The sequence below is a fragment of the Oreochromis niloticus genome, linkage group LG8 (assembly GCF_001858045.2).
Source record: "Oreochromis niloticus isolate F11D_XX linkage group LG8, O_niloticus_UMD_NMBU, whole genome shotgun sequence".
Lineage (NCBI taxonomy): Eukaryota > Metazoa > Chordata > Actinopteri > Cichliformes > Cichlidae > Oreochromis > Oreochromis niloticus.
The window spans coordinates 21,683,696-21,701,808 of NC_031973.2; the positions used below are offsets into that span (position 1 = coordinate 21,683,696).

An 18,113-nucleotide genomic window follows, 5' to 3' on the forward strand; every position below is an offset into this window, starting at 1 on the left:
CCTACAGAGACGTTTCTCTAACACACACACCTGCACTCTATCACAATAGAAACTTAAATGAACACACACTTTATCTCTGTATTCTTATTACACATGTCGTGCTCGCAGGTAGGCTGGTGAGTGAAGGCTATTAGCTCAGCAGAGTCTTTCCTGCTGTCTGTTTGGGCTCAACTACAAAAGAAGGATCGCTGTTTCAAATCGATACCGCTGTGGCCGGATGCTGCCTTTTATAAAGAGAAAAGTTTGTATTACCTCTCAGCTAATATCCCATTCTATCAGCCTCTTCCTGCTCCCGCTCTTGTGTGTTGACTTACTTAAGTAAATACATAATTATTATCCGCACAAATCAGACTTAAAGCTACTTTCAGCCGCTCCCTTATTCCCAAGGGGTCGACACAGTGGGTAACCCTGTGTGTTTGATTGGGCTACCGTATGTTTTTCCATCTTCATTTCCTCAAAAACAAGCTTTCTTTTGCCAAAATGACCCTGCTGTGGAGAGCACAAACTGAAAGCGCCTCTCATCGCCCCTCTCAAACGCTAATGCACGCGCAGAGGCTGCTTGAGGCCCATCTTCTCTGCAGGCCATGAAACTGATCCGCAGGCCATCCCAGCTTTTGAGATGCTCGCACAGTTCCACCGAGGCTTACTGGGAAGACAATGAAAGTACAAATAATCATGCAATCGTGCAACAGACACAGACACACACACAGACACACAGTGTAAACACCTCAGACCTCCTACTACCAATGCACTACAGGAATATATGGTCTATTCTTTCACATTGTTTTTGCTTTTCAGCTGTTTGAATACAGGAAAAAAAACTGCACAAATGAAAACACATATTACATATTAATGCAAAGGTGAGACAAGGAATGTAGCGCTATATGATGAAAGCATGCTAATTTGCATTCTGCTGGTTGTGTAGTTCTTCAGCGTATGCCAGGAGCCTTAATCGTGTGGTGCAGTATGTGTGTATAGCTGGTTTCTGCTTCAGTTTCTCCCCAAAATATGCAAAAATAAGGCGTAGGGGAAAATTGTGTGAAGAAAATCAAGGTGTTATATAGGAAGTAATTTCAGCATCTCAGTTAAGTTTACAAATACACACCGAAGGACTGATGAGAAGATTGGGTTCTTAAATTTTTATTAACTGAGTCCCAATTTGGGCCAGCAAATATAAAGTAAATGTGGTTTATCATTGTTTATAATGTGTCTGTGCAGAGGATGATTATTTATTCTTTCGTGAATTCTGTGATGCCTGTCAGGGCCGGGGTAAGTTGGGTTACTCTTCGTTTTTGGTTTCTTTCAGTGAATCCAAGTGGCAGGTGGAGTGGATTCCTTGTGGTCCTGTTCTTTTTGCACCTGCTGTGAATCAGCACGGGTAGCCGTCAGATCATCTTGACTTCTGTAGTAGTAACAGGGCTCATCGAGCTAGCAACCAATATCCCTGCTTCTTTGCTCCTTACCTTCTTTGTCCATCTGCCTTCCAGTTTTCACCTCTGTGTGCTTGGATTCCGTTCCGTCACCTGCTCGCTGCTCCCAGGTGATCTGCACTGCCTCAGAGGTTAATGGCTAAAGAGAAGAAATCACCTGGAAGACTTACCTGCATGACCACTCATTTAAAACCCGCTCTCCACCAGACATACTCCCTACTTTGCCTTTGCATTCATTGCTATCAAATAAACTGCTCTGCTCCTTTCCATAAACACCATGTGATTCCACGTGGACTGCAGCAAATCCTCTCTCTGTCCTCCCTCTGCAGAGAACCTATTGTTGGTCCCATTACAGTGAACTCAAGCTCCTCTTTACAGTCGCCTTTGCACTATTATCTCCACTCATACCAAACATGACCCTCCTGTATTATAATATGAGATTAACTGTGCACGATACTGGAGTGTTTTTTGCAGGCAGTTTTTTAAAACTGCTGTCTGACATCAGGACATGATGCCAATGTGTAAAACTTAAATGTTCAGTGTGGAAGTCTTGACAATTTTCTTGTAGTTTGATTTCCTGCCCAAAAAAGCACTTACACTGACACTAGGGGAAACAGCAGTTTGAGATGGTGGTGCGACCAAAATTATTGCAACAAATTTGTAATCTTGTTGTCTTCGAAATGGTTACATAGAAGACAGAGACGAGATTTGCGATCACTCACAGTGGTTGGTGTCTTCAAAGAGACTTTGATGCATCAAGACAGCAATTACAGCAATCAGGCGGAGCTGGTTTGTGATATTACAGTGATTAACTGTGATAAACTGGTATAAAAGCAACTCTTTTGCCACCTAGATACAAGGAAATTCACACTGAACACAAACCCACATTACCTACTTACATTCAGGAACAACCAAAACCTGCAGGATGGCAATCGAGCTGCAAAATTACAGAGGTGCTCGGCATGATTAAGCTTAATCATGTTTGTTGAGTGCCAAACCATAATCATAAAAACATAATATTCACATTTAAATTTAGTTTAAATGTGAATATTATGTATGAGTGAGTGGTGAGTTGTTGTTGTTTTTTTAGTGTTTTTTAAGGTGGACCTGCTACGTCAATTCAAAATAAATACACCCACCAAACTTGGATATGGTTAAATTATTTATTATTAAAAGTTAAGCAACAGTTTAAGGGAGAAGTATTAACTTGGAGAGAGTTGCTGCTGTATTCTCTAAGCATCTGTCTTCAAGTACTTCTACTGAATTCAGCTGGGAGGCAAAATGAAGCAAACAAACCAAGCAACGAGGTGTGAAGTGTCGGGAGTTTTGATTCTTGTTAAAAAGGTGAGAGGACTGAAGTACCCACGAGTTACCAATTAGAGTTTAAAAAAATTACTTCCTGCCATGACAGCAGTGGCAACAACTTGTGCACCACAATAACAGGGAAAAAAGTAAGAACAGCAATAATAACACGAAACACACAGATGACATTCCACATCGAGTCTGACAGAAATATTTCTCAGGTCTGGCTCGCTGTGAAGAAGTCAGACTGTGACTTCATTGTTGGCCTGTTTTAATGAGGTTTGCTGGTATCGGGGTAGAAAGTGCAGGTAGATCCAAAGATAATGAAGGCCCTGTAGTTTGCTTTACTTCAAATGAGACTTAAAAGAAAGGTCTGCGCTCGCGGTGCGGTGGGGAGGAGAGAAATTACAAATGACAAGAGTCACAACAAACAGGGTTAGATGGCATTTATGTGGAGCGGCTCATTTTGATAACTGTGCTTCGAGCTATTTAACACAGTCTGCCTGCTTTTCATCACTGCCATCACAGCAAATTTTAATCTTGGAGCAAAGAATTCAAACAAATCCTCCTGAGCGTCTGGAGTTTAAAAGCACACCTTTTATCATTCTCACTTTGATATTACTCATGAAGTAGTCAGTTGCTCTCTGTGTCCTCACTTTCTCACTAAGTCGGTAATTTACTGGCAGTTTTTGCTGGATTGTGAGTCTACACAGACATACGACGTGTGACTATATTAAGGCCGTGCTGTGGACACCGTTGGTTTCCGTTTTGTTTATCAGGACACTTTACAGATTCATAGTCGAAAACAGTAGGGCTGTGTGTGAAGCCTGTGCTCTGCTCATGTTGCTGTTGTGCATTTGATTTGAGAGTGAAGTTTTTCGTATGCGAATAAACAGATCAATGAGACCACTGCGTTTGGCACAGTGTCTATCAGCTCTCTGAAATAATTTCTCTGCCCCCTCAGACGTGGTCCTAACTTGTGTTAAATAAATGAATAAAATATGGTCAAAGTGAGCTTTGTGCAGACTGTGATCAGCTGACCTGTGCTGTTCCTGCTGCTGCTCTGAAGTTTACTGCTCTCTGTAGATTTCCATTCCAAAGACTGACAGTATTGGTTTGTGTCGTCTTTACTAGAGAGTATAGAATTAGTATAAAGGTGGAATTCACTGAATTAATCTAAGTATTAGAGTTGGCAGAGCAGAGTTAGTATATCTCAGCTTGTTTTGCAGCGCATTTCACAATATGAAAAAACATAACTCCACATCATATACAGAGCCAGTATCAGATATCAAATGTCACTGAGCAGTACCTACCGTCTCTTCTTTCTCTCCTTTCTTGTCTTTTTTTACATCTCTTTTTCCATCTCTGCGAAGGAGTTATCTCTCATTCCTTTCTCTACCAGCTGGGCCTCTAGCTTGCAACAAACTGCACACAAATACTTTGTGCGTTTGTTGATATTTGTTGAGCTGATAGAAATGTTCCATTTGAAATTACCTGCCGCTTAAAAAACATTACACCCTTTATGCTCGCCTCTCAACGTAGTGCAAGGTAAGGGTTGAAGTACCAGGCCCAACACAGACACCTGTAATACAGATCGTTCCGGCTCACTTTAACCCCGGAGCACACTGCTATAAATGATTTGTGTATTTTTGGGTCAAAGACCCAACTCAGGTCAACTCAAAATTTTGAGTTTATTTTGTATTCATGATTCTTTCCGTTGCTTTATGAAGACATTTTAAGTTCAAATTTACACAGATTAGTCTTTGGTTTTGTTCTTTCTATGTGTCTGAGTTTATTTGGATTTCTGTTTCATGTTTTCTTGTCTTTGTCACATCTCTGCGTCTCCTCAGTCTGTCTCATTGCCATGTCTGTTTCTCCCCCGGACCCGGTGTCAAGCCCGTAGTGTCTTTCCTGTTTTATTTTGATAGCCTCTCGTCCCTGTTCAGCTTCACTTCCCCCGTCTCACTATGTTTATTCATTCCAGCTGTGTTCCCAGGTGTTTCTACTTTCCCTAATAACCCTCATGTATATTTATTCCCTCAGTTCCCCCTTGTCAGGTTGTCTGTTCTTCTTGTCTCACATCACAGGTGTTCATGTTCTATATCCATAGTGTTTGGTATTCGGTTTTCCCTGTTTTGGTTCTACTTAGTTTAGTCTTAGTTTCCTTCTGCCTTTTATTTTTGTGCTCGCTTCTGGGTCCTCGCCACAAAATACACCACTTCTATTTTGCAATGCACTTTGGTGTTATTACAGCATCTCGTGCACCTCCCAGTTTTTTGTAACTTGGATCATTTGCATGAGGATTCCGTTATTGTATAGAGAGTACTACATCACATTGAAAAAACGAGGCAAAACATGATCACTTTGTTTCTGTTTGGACTTCTTCTATTCCCTTTCCAGTGCTGAAGCATTTATGAGTAGCCTGCAGCCAGTCAAGCACTCCGCACACAGGATCACAAAAAGTCCAAAACAAAATGCCTCTGAATGAAACTGGATATCCTTACAGCAAACAAGATGAAGAAAACCTCTACTATAGTTGTGAGTGATGACAAAATATCAGTATCGGTGTGTTCAATCTCCCCCATATTACATAAACAATTAAGATTTGTCTGGAACAGGCGAGCCTCATTAAATCTTTTTCAACATGGAGGGTGGCATCAGTGCATGTGAAACACGAGCTCTCAGATTCATCTGATTCCAAGGCCGGAGGACGACTACAACATCCGAAAATCCACCTTCTGAAGCTTTAACAGCACATGTTTTAGGGAACAGTTTATTTAAACATTCAAGAGATACAGCACATCACAGGAGCTTTACTCCCCTTGCTCCCAGACTACACCAAGTTTCATGAAATTCTCTCCTTGGCAGAGGAACAATCAAAAATCCATGAAAATATACACGCCTCGGAAGAAGAACTAAGCTAAGCCAAAAGCTGATTTTTCTTTCTTTTTTGGGGGGATTTAATGAATTCCCATACAGCCAGGTTAAATATTTCAATGGAGCTAAGCATGACTGGCCTCACGCTTTGCACTTAATGAGCGGCGTTCTTAACAAGCACCTTCACTCCAACCCACTTAAACCTGCTTGTTATAAAAAAAACGGAACAATAAAATGGATTAAAATCATTAACATTTTGGTGCAAAGGCAGGATTAGAGTCAGCAAAGAGAGAACTAAGGAGATAGCTGGGAAGCGTAACCTGACCGACAGTGAGTGTCAACAGTTCATTACATAAACTGACACTAATTAGCAATGGGGAGCAGCTGTGTGGGCACATCACAAAGTCAGGTGACAGGTGAGCGCAGCAAACCAATCAGTGGGGACTTGTGGACAGGTGGAAAAATTCCAGCGACAGGAGACAGGTAGAAAAAAATGACACACAGGAGTTGAGGGGGTGAGTATTAAACCATGACCACTTATTGGGTCTGCATTTTATTCCACTGTTCTCCTATTATCCAAAAAATGGAGATCTGATTTTCCATAGAGCCTAAAAACTCTTCATTTTTTGCACTTATTTACTGCAGATGTCTAGAATGCATTCCTATCGCTTCCCAACAAGCTTATATTTGCAGGGAAGAGGCTGCTGTTTGGTGCAGGCTGAGCTCAAAAAAGCGAATCCCAAACATGCCCCCGTTGACTCAACTCACTTACCTGCTTATGGATTTGATCAGCTATTAACTCGTTTTTATTCACTATCTCACAAAAACACACAGAGATAAACACACACACACACACTCGGGGTCCCTAACTGCTCGTCCGTCCTGTTCCAGGCACAGTGCCAGAGCTCGCAGATGGCATTAGTGGAAGATGAAGTGCCCGTCTCTGCAGCCAGTGAAATGTGAATGCCAGTTAGTACCCTAACTGCAGTGTGATCAGCCTCACTGAGTGTCAAAGACTTGTTGACAGAAAACAAAAGGAGCTACAGGTATTCTGCAAATATTTCAACAGTGAGTGTCAGACTTTGGATGGATTGTGCAGAGGACGTGAGGTGTGTCTCCTAGGTTTGTTGTTGTGAAGATGCTTTTTCAGCTGCCTTTTTTTTTCTACCCCTTTTCAGTTCACATGTAAATTTCTGGCAGGAGAGCCAGATACTTGCACAGGGTTTCAATGAATATTATTACACATACAGCTGAAATTAATTTGCCGTATTTGCAAACATGTCTCGTTAAGACAGGTGAGCTTGGAAACAGTACTTAATCACTTCAGTGTTTCAAAAGGTTAAATTGCTGCGTTTCCTCTCCTTGCAGATACAGGACCAAAAGCATTTATGTGGTAATCTCACCCCATACAACAGGTCGCATATCACAACAGACCCTTTGACACCGGTCTAATCAATAACACTATTACTGCACACAGTTTAAGTCAGTCACGAGCAGTGTTGGTCAAGTTACTTGAAAAAAGTAATGAGTTACTGATTACTTCTCCAAAAAAGTAATCCCGTTACTTTACTGATTGCTTATTTTCAAAAGTAATTAGTTACTTAATTACTTTTCAAAAACATGACACAGAACCTGAAAAAAGCAACAGACCTTTCAGCCCAATTCTATTTTTATGTACAATCCATCATATAAAATTGAATCAAATGGAAAGTCTCTTTTTAAAAATTGCTTTAGTTTTTAAATTTTAATTTTATGCACATTGCATCAAGCAAAAATTAAATTATATGCAACTGTGTTTGACTTGAAGAAATTGTTTAATATGTAAACCTATTTTCTGCATATTCCAGCATATATAATAAAATAATTTTTTTGTGTTTACACTCACTCTTTCAAATAGATGCAAGTAAAACACAGCAAAAAATAGATAAAATCAAAGATTCAGCGACACCGAGTCCTGTCGCTCTTAAATCTATCGTCACCTGTTTAGCAGGAGTGGGGTGGGTGGAGGTTTGCCCGGTGCCGCAGCGGTCATGTCAGTGGGGGGATCCACTGTGTGAGGGGTTCAGTGGTGGGGTTTCTCTGTGAATTTCACACTCCCATGGCGGCTTGCTAAGTGCTTGCTCAGATTTGAAGTTTAATTTTTTGCTGTAGAAAGAAGTTTTCTTCCCATGCAGAGTGTACAGCGGACGCTAATGCTTTTGTCACTTTTTACAGATTAAAAGTCAAAGTAATGTCAGTATTTCAAAGCTTTAAATGCTGCATGGTCGTACTCTCTCCTGCACTCCATATTATCCATTGTTGATCTGCACACGTCTGTTGCTGTCACGGACGTCTCACGCGCTTACGTCATTGTCATGAGACACTCTCACAAACAAATCACGACGGTTTAGTAACGCAGTAAGCACAACGTGCTTATGGGAAAGTAACAGTAATCTAATTACTTTTTTGTTGCAATAGTAATCCCTTACGTTACTTAAAAAAGTAATCGGATTCTCTGGTCATGAGAGAACATTAACTTTAGGAATGCCTTTTAACCACCTTCATCGTGAGATGCAGATGCAGTCAGCAGAAATCCTCCTCACTGTAATGAGTATTTATAATTTACTGAATTTCATGTCATTGACTGCACTGTAGTCGTTTATCATCATGCATTACTTTTTACTTTTAAGGTTGGCTGTGTGGCAGGCAGGCAAGGAGGAGTGGTGGACCCAAAATGCAGGACTCAGACTCAAGGGATGAACTCAAAATACTCAGCTTTATTTGCTGGCATGGGAAAACGAGCATACAAAGCAAAGCAAAGCAAAGCAAACTAAACTAAACTAAACTAAACTAAACTAAACTAAACTAAACTAAACTAGGAAACAAGAAACACAGGGAGATCCACACAGCATGAGGGACGACGTGACACTGACTCAAAGAAACACAGGGTTTAAGTACACTGGGAAGTAACGAGGGGAATGAGACACAGAAGGAGGGCACAGCTGGGAGAAATCAGAACTAACGAGACAAGGAAGCAAAGCAGGACACATTCACATAAGACCCGGACCTTCAAAGTAAAACAGGAAGTAACACAGACTGAACTTACAGACCCAGACTCACAGGCAAGCACTACAGAGGGAACAGAGAGCTGGGAACAGGGCAGACACAGACACTGACTGGACACGAGGATATAGCGGACAGGGGAGACAGCAACTAAGGATTACACAGAGACAAACCATAAGACATGACTCTAACAAAAACCCAAAGACTAGAAATTATAAATAATATAATAAACCCAAAAATCCTGGGTCAACGACCCAGGCATCCTAACAACTTTAGTGTGAATGAAATCACTCGTGCGTGTGTGTGTGTGTGTGTGTGTGTGTGTGTGTGTGTGTGTGTGTGTGTGTATGAGTGCCATTACCTAGCCATCCATACGTCCGGTGTACTTTAAACTTGGGAGGTGCATCACAGGGGACCCAATTAAAAGGCACTGCTGAATTTGAGGTATTTCATATAAGGGCTGGCCTCATTATATGTCTGTGTGGGTTCTCAGTCATCCAGGTCACTGTAGATGAAAGCCACTGGACTTATTTTAGATTAGTTTAGTTTTAAAGATCTAAAAGCAGGTGGAGAGTTCCCAATATTTGATGTAGGTGTGAATGTTTTGTGTCTTACATGTGACCATTAACTACTCACACTGAGTCAAAGACTATTAAGACAGACTAGGGTTTTAGTGCCATGTTCCAAATATCTTGGATAACTTGGGTATCACATCTGAGTTAGCATGATCCAGAGAAAGTGAGGAAAAACAGGATTTGTCTCAGTTCTAAGCATCAAAATGGAGCCATCCTTGTTTTGTTTTGTTTTTTCATTGCTCTGTCTATGACTTCTTTAATGAGTCACAAATACACAACAGTACAGAGGCAGTACAGATTAAAGGTTTACACAGTGTTAGTAGTGTTTACGTTCAGTGCCGCCATTGTGGATTGCTAACTCGGGCTCTTATAGTCCCTATAAACAGGTCTGACTCACAACCATAGTGTCTGCCTGCATCAATAACACTGCACTAGTACATGACACTGAGCCAGAAAGTCCACAGAGGCAACAAATATTCAGTAATATCTGCACAGTAAGCAATCAATATGGCCATTATCTTTTCCTTCAATACAAATCTATTTGACCATTAAAACATATTATCAGGCAGATGTGAGGCACCTATGTTTATCTTGCAGAAGTAACTATATCTTATCTTATTTACTCTGGTTCTAATGCCACAGGCTTATGCAGTGTCACTGGTAAATTACCGAAGGGGGCTCGCTGAGATAAGAGTGCACCCAACAAGAATAATGATGCTGCTCCAGCTAGCAAAGATGGCCTTCTCCAATTATTTTGAAGCTAATAATAACAATAATAATAATAAGGCTGTGCATTTTTTTTAAAATCCAGACATAATCGTACACAGAAAATGCTTCTAATGCCCTCTGGCATTGGGTGCACAGAAAAAATCATTAGTAGGATGTGTCTCTTATTTAATTTTTAAAGTTTCAATAATATGCATATGGTCAAAACATTATGGTTTTCTCATACACTACTTCATTTTTTAAATTTCATTTCACTTTATGTGCTTGATGAATGCGAGGCCAACATTAGGAGCATGCAGACTTGTGATTGTTGTACATTTTCACAGTCGTGTGAAAAGTGAGTCAAGGCAATTGGGAAATGACTGTGACTGCCAGGCACAACCACTAATCAGTGCTACTTGCAGATGAGAAGTGGGCTGTTTGTGATTCCAGAGCAATGCGATTGGCTACTTCTCTTTTATTCCCTCTATCTCTGCTGGTTAATGCCTGATTATGCGTGACTGTGTGGGCGAATTTACAGTTTGCTGAAACCACGTTCAAAAAAAAAAAAAAAGTTGCTCAGCAGAATAACGAATCAAAAAACATGGACCAGCAGTGCATCTTTGAGGCAGAAGCTAAAATAAAAAATAAAAAAAATACAGTCTGAGTGTGTGCTTTTCTCTCTCTCGCTCTGATTCAGCATATGTCTCCAGGTTGGCTGACAGATTATGTGAGATATTTATGATGAAGCGTACTTTTTTTCCTCTGAGATGACTGTGTCTTCACACTGTCAGAGACCTTCTAATAAATCCACTCATTCTAGAAGGTCACTGATTGCTAATTACAATGGCCTCATACAAGAACGGATCCCTTCACATTACAGCAGAGCATGAGTCTTTTCCACTTCTGCTCCAAAACACACACACACACGCACACACATATCTGTTGCTATGGCAACACACACTCACACCTGGATAGTTTGAGTTGTTCAGCAGCTTGGCAAAAACCTTCCAGATGGGAATGGAATAATACACTAATAATGCAGGAATGCCATGGAGCCATGGGGCCAACACACACAAATACACAAATTCCTCTGGTCCAAACACCAGAAAAGTGAACTTCTGATTAGACTGGTGGTTCCTATTTTCAGCATATTTCCTGATTCCTTTGTCTCAAAGTTATAGGTGTGTAAGAGAAGAAACTGAACCTTGTGGATTTATTTAAAAAAAAATGTATAGTTTCTGTTCTCCTATATTTCTCTCCTATGTTGGAATTTTTATTGATCTCTCACAGCACTCTTAGGCTTTGAAGGTGATGGGTCACAAGAACGCTGGGAGATAAGATGGCTTTCACTTTTCGAGGAAATGGAGCTAAAATTACTTGTTTGAACTTTGTACCGAGTACAGTTCTTCTACTGCTCAGCTCTCCTGCCGACTCCACACAGTAATGGCTGAATACAGAGGTCACCCATTTACAAAACGTCAAATCTATCTGCCATAATGGTCTCTCGGGTAACCTCCTCACCACCTTCACATAAAGGACTTTGTCGCTCTTTGGTTTAACCAATGTATTTTTTAGATCCTACTGGTTTAAAAGCACACCAAGTAATGGTTATTAAAGTAAGTAAAGGTTATTCAACAGAAAAAAGGAATGTTATACTCATAAATATGCATTGATTAGTTCATCATTTTATCTTCCAATAAATTATTGCACTCTCATAAACTTAGAATTAATCCATCAAGAATACACAAGAGCAGGCGCTGTTCCATCTAATCTCTAACACACGAAAGCGTGCATAAACATACTTATTTCCCTATATTATCATAATCATCCACAGATTACAAGGTAGCTAAACAACAAGCTAATCGTTATAAGCTAACATTATATCAGCTAATGTCAGACTGGTGTCCTAAAAATCACAATTTTCCTCTGATAAACAGTTTGATTACATTGTCACAATGAATGAGAGTTAAGTCACCAATGTTCAACAATGTAAGATCTATTTGAGAGAAAGTTTTACTAACATCGACAAACAGCAGCTAACAGGTTAACTGCAGCTAGCAAATTAACAGCAGCTAACAGTGGCAAAAACAGCAGTGCTGCTTTCAAACAGAAAAGCCCAAGATATCCTCAACAACTCCCATCAGCATTACTGTCATTGGACAGAAGTGAGCTTCACTGACTCATCAACGATTATCGGACTCCTTTCACAAAGTTATACATTCTCCTCGACAGTAAATAGCTGTGCACACATATTGGCAGCTAGGTAAACATATTGGCAGCTAGGTAAACTGACAGGCTAAACTCAGCCAAAGTTGTCTGTCCTACACCAGTGACCGTATCTAGTAGTGCTGTACAATACTGCAAATTTTGATATCGATCTGATACCAAGTAAATACAGTCATCAAATTAAGCCTGTCTTAAACCAGAGACAACGGTAAAGGCATGTCACCTGGGCTAAGGAGAAAAAAGAACCGGGTTGTTGCTCAGTGGTTCAAAGTCCACCTTTTAAATGAAGGTAGATTTTGCATTTCTGAAGGAAAACTGGAGAGGCACAGAATACAAAGTGTTTGAAGTCCAGTGTGAAATTGCCACAGTTTGTGATTCTGGGTGCCACAGCCTCTGCTGGTGTTTGTGGTGGTGGTTGGGCCACTGTGTTTTATTACATCCAAAGTCGAAAAGGTTTTCAAGCACTTCATGCTTTCTTCTGCTGGCAACCTTTATGGAGATGCAAATTTCCTTTACCAGCAGGATTTAGCACCACGGTGCTAATCCAAGTGAGAATCCATGGATTATTGTCAAGAGGAAGATGTGAAACAACAAAAACAGACAAGCTAAAAATCCAAGACCATTAAAGCAACCTGTGCTTCAATAACACATCAACAGTGCCAGAAGCTTATTATCTACATGCTACCCCACAGTGATGCTGTAATTTGTTGTAAAGGAGCCCAGCCAAGTGCTGAGTACAAATGAACAAACTTTTTAGAAGTCGGATATTTCTGTATTGTAAATCATTTTTTCATTAGGAATTCTAATAATTTGAAATGCGCGCATGGCTGATTTTCATGAGCTGTAAGTCATAATCATCAAAATTAAAACAAAAACACACTTGAAATATTTCACTTCATGCAGGATGAATACAAAATACATAAAATATAAATGACCAGAATACAAAAGTTTATTAAATTCCAAAACTGAAACTTTTTCACAATATTAAAATCATTTGAGATCCTCTGGTATAGTCCTTTTATAAAAGTAACAAAAGCAAGCAGATATGAATGTATGAATTAATAATTTAACCCTAAAACAAACTTATTATCCACTCTGAGGTGTTAAGCGTAAATTCAGCTGTCCTGCACTGACGAAAGAGCACTGAAGTTTGGTGCATACTGCATTGCTTGCCAGATGGCAGCAGAGGGAACAGGATGGATGGCTGGATGACTCAACTCCCTGACGTCATCAGTGCTTGGTAGATGTTCGATCGCTCGGCGGGTTCTTGGCGGATATATTCACATGCTGGAAGAATATCCCAAACTCTTACTGGACTAACCGGACTGACAATCGAAGCAGTTTTATGACTTTTCTTTAAGAACCAGTGGCAACATCTGGTTTAGAAGCTGGTTTTAAAATCTTTAACATGTACCAGCACCCAAGGTTTACATTCTGATTGGAAGCAATATTAAGACATGTCCATGTGTAATCTAGTCCACTCGGAGTGATGAATTTTTAATGGCATCTTGCTGTCATAATAAAGGTAAAGCCAAAATATGCCTTTCTTTTTACATGCAAAATTGTCAAGTCAGGTTAGTCGATTCTATTTTTGAAAAACTGGGTCTTCATAAGGGTTTCTATATTTTACACCTATCTATCTGTTTTTAATTAGAGTTTTACTGGATTTCTCCTAGAGTGCATTGTGAAAAAAAGCAGGTAAACACCCTTGATGAGTCATTAGTCTGGCGCAAGGCCTACAGACAAACCAACACACTCATTCTTAGTGGTGATTAAATTTTTGACATTCACCTGAGTGCAGGGTTTGGGATATGCAGAGACTGATTAATGCAAGTACAGTGGAAGTTTCCAATAAAGCTTTACTGTGTTTTTGTTTTTCTTCTTTTCATTCTTCAAATGCAGTTTAGTTTCACACGTATAGGCTAACCAAATCTGTCTACATGTGTTTGCATTCTCATGACCTTCCTCGTCAGCACAACTGCAACACAATCAACACTCAACACAGAATAGTATCAATATAACGGAGTCAGGCGCACAAGATTACTACGCAAGCGTTCACACTTTTCATTCAAATGCCATAAGGACTGGATTTATTTGAAGTAATTAGTGGCAATATTCCAGCGACGCACACACACACAACAACACACAGACATGCACACGCACTGTCCTAGAAAAGCAAGTCTTTAAAAGCATTGCGTCTGTTCTTGATGATGAAAGTGACATATTAACTCTATTTTTCCAGAGTACGGATTTATGGATCACAACCAATAATGCTTTGATCGATGGGAGAAAAAAATAACAGCCCCATTTTCCAGCCGACAGAAAAGCAGCAGCATATGTCAGTGTCATGGCACATTTCATAATTCCCCGGCTCTGAAAATAGGGAGGAGAAAACATTTGTTTTGTGTTGTCTTAGGGGTGTGTGGAGTCACCTGTAGAAAATAAGTCTGGTGCAAGAGGTTTCAATTTATTAAACAGAAATATGGAGCAAACTTTTTATCCATGCTAGATATGCACACACACACACCCACACAATTTATTCGCACATTTCTGTAATAGTGTATCTCCTCCAAGAGGTATTCTTTAATTATAATGCAACAGGATGAGTAAATATGAAAAAATAAGACCTTTTCACACAGAAAAATGTCTTGTAGATCCTCTTGGCAAAAGTATTCACTCACCCATCAGTTGTTTAATTTCATTGCTATTAAATATTCCACCGTCAAATGTTAAACCAAAGTATTACAACAAAGTGGAAGTGACTGGGAATGACAGCAATTCAACCATGAAGTGGTTGGCCCTGTAAAATTACAGAGCGGGGTCATACTCCCAACTTTGTGGGAACAGTCTGGGGATGGCCCCTTCCTGTTCCAGCATGACTGCACCAGTGCACAAAGCAAAGTCCATAAAGACATGGATGAGCAAGTTTGGTGTGGAAGTACTTGACTGGCCTGCACAGAGTCCTGACCTCAACCCGATAGTACACCTCTGGGATGAATTAGAGTGGAGACTGTGAGCCAGGCCTTTTGTCCAACATCAATGTCTGACCTCAAAAATGTGCAGTCTTCTAAACCGTGTGGAAAGCCTTCCCAGATAAGTTGAAGCTCTTATAGCTGCAAAGGATGTGCTGATTCCATATTAAACACTATGGATTATGAAAAAGATCCCACTCATGTTCATCTGCGTGTGAAAGCAGAAGAGTGAAAACTCTTTTTTTTAATATATAATGTATGTATGTACCTATGACCTCAGCATCAACTGAAACTTTTGTTCCAGTAACTATAATTCATAGATGGGCAGTCAAAACATTTGCCTACTAGCTTTGTGGAGTGTTTCATCACATCTTCAACATGAGCTTGACTCTGCAAAGTGTCCATTCGTTGCTTGTGTCAAAGACATCTTGTCCCACTGTGGCCCTAAGGGCTGCAGACTCATGACACTGACATCACACATCATGAAGACCCTGGAGAAATACAACCAGCTCCATCTCATGGTCAGGCCACAGATGGACACCCAGCAGTTTGGAGCTGAGGACAACATTCGCTTCAGCACCATCAGACCAGCTTTCCTGGTTAATAAACTGACAGCAATTAAGGTGGCTGTGTCACTAGTGACTTGGATAGTTAACTAGCTGCCTAGCACTATACATTGGATCAATATCACCACAGTCCTGCAAGGTGCCACCCTGTGTCCCCTTCTCCTTGCCCTGCACAGAGATCAGCCACCTTCAGGAGTTTTCTGATGACCCAGCTACAGTGTGTGAGGAAGACCAAAACACCAGTGATCCCCCCCCCTTCGTTCCATCGATGGGGTCTGTATGAAAATAGTGAATGACTACAAATACACTGACAATAATCTACAATTCACTAAAAACAAAAATGCCTTCAACAAGAGGTTAAAGTCATCTCTGTTTTCTATAGCTGCTGAGGTCTTTGAAAATATGCTCAAACACCAGCAGACTCAAAAAAAAAAAAATCTACAAGGCCAATTGCATTGTGGGTGTGGAGCTTGACTCTCTTGAGTCTCTATCATGTGCTTGAGAGTTACAGCAGCACATTGAGTAATTCATTCCACCAACATGCACGACAGAAAACCACAGGAAATCACTCCTACTTGTGACACCTGGATTATTTTCACTGCTATTATCTTGTAGCTGTACATAATATTTGGATTATTTATTTGAACATACTGGGGTTTATGTTTTTCTATATTTCAGTATAAATAAAAAGAATGTAATTAGGATACTCTGTTTATGACTCTGATTCAAAGCAAAAAACATATTTCTTTTATGACTTATTGCAATCAGAGGGCCAACTGTCTAATTTTGCCTTACCAGCAGCTGCTTCTCTTCCACTGGTTTTTAGAAAACATGACCACCGTGGCCCCAAGTAAGGAACAGACAGTTAGCCTATTAGCCTGATTGCTCAGTAAGCCACAGTATGCTGGAACACGGCTTCTGATATAGTAGCAAGGGCAGAGATGCCAGTGGAATATGAGGTGGCAGAAGATGAATATGGATGATACTCGAACAGCTGCACACAGTGGAAATGTTATTGGCATGTGCTGCTTAGTGTGCCAAAAAATGCTGTGAATAGAAACCACCATGTGGCTCATTGTGCCAGTTGGAACACTGACTGTGCGCAGGATGGAGATTTTTGTTGTTGTTGTTGTTCTTAACCCTCCTTTTTAGTTAATATGTCTAATAAGACAGCTTCTCCTGACTGAGCCGACTGCGCTTGACTGACGTCTCCCTGAACCATATGCTAGTTTGCATATTACCAATCAAAATAGAACAAGTTGTACTTTTCAATATACTGAGCACCGTGACATCAAGTAATTTCGAGGGTACGATCGTGCACCTTCAGCCGATGCAGAAGCTTAATTAGCCAGAATAACTGAAAACACTTGAGCGGGTGTGCAGGACCCACACAAGTGTTATTAACGCTGGGAGCTCAACGGTGTGCGTACAGGAAGCTGTTTATGGAAACAAATGTTTTTGGGTCACAACTGAAGCCTCATGTATCCTCCCTCTGAAGTTCCTGACTTCTATCTGCAGGATTTTATTGGTCCGACATCATGATTGGCTGATTAAGTATTTTCATTAACATGGGCATGTGCACATGTTTCTACATGCTAGTTTAAAAAGGACAATTTTTTAATCTTCTCTTATATCTCATAATTCAGTGTGCAATTTGGAGATGTGTTGCATCTGGAAACATTATTCTTTTGATTACAGCTTAAATTATTTGCTGTCTAATTTCAGCCACTGTCTACTTATTAAAGTTTACTTTTTGTTAATTCTTTTATCAGGACCTTGGCCCCTTGCGTATCCATGGTAGATCTGGTTACAGCGTTTGATGAAGTTTTCAAATAAATTTGAGCTCACATCAAAGAGATTCTGTAAATGTTAGAAATTATTCCTTGACACTGAGCGCATGATTACTCCAACAAGTGGCTCTCATTCACTGTCACACACTATCAGAGGTGCTCCTGATCAGTTTTCCACGTTGTAGCTCTTTGATAGTACAGATGTGAAGTGAGAAAGGTGGTTTTCATAAACCAGTGCAGGGCGAACACACGGCTGAATGATGATGAGTCGCAATGTGACGAGGCTGACACGAGTGACTTCAAAGCCACTGGAGGGGAATCTACATTAACTTCCTGACAGCATTTCTGCATACGGCTGGGTGTGCACTGTGCAGGCGGGGCCGCGCAAGAATTAGCACGCGCATGGGCGACACGCGCTCATACCCACGGAAAGCAAGAAACAGGCAAACAAACAGATACATGAGCGCACAAACACCCATCAATCTCCTTCCTTTCACCGCCGTGTCCCGTCTCTCCACCTTGGCTTTTCCCCGCTCCATTCTTGCTTTCACATACAAACACACAGCCACTCAGGTGAGGTAATTGAATGTGACAGCAAATCCTGAGAGGGTTGTTGGTGGGTTAT

At 40.5% G+C, this 18,113-nt stretch overlaps 1 long non-coding RNA gene across 1 annotated transcript; it reads left to right on the top strand.

Annotated features, from left to right (window-relative positions):
• The first annotated feature begins 4,442 nt into the window (after window positions 1-4,442).
• Window positions 4,443-5,518, top strand: LOC112847719 (uncharacterized). Its single transcript, XR_003221444.1, has 2 exons — window positions 4,443-5,270; window positions 5,351-5,518. It is a non-coding gene; the product is annotated as an uncharacterized LOC112847719 (long non-coding RNA).
• The last annotated feature ends 12,595 nt before the right edge of the window (window positions 5,519-18,113 follow it).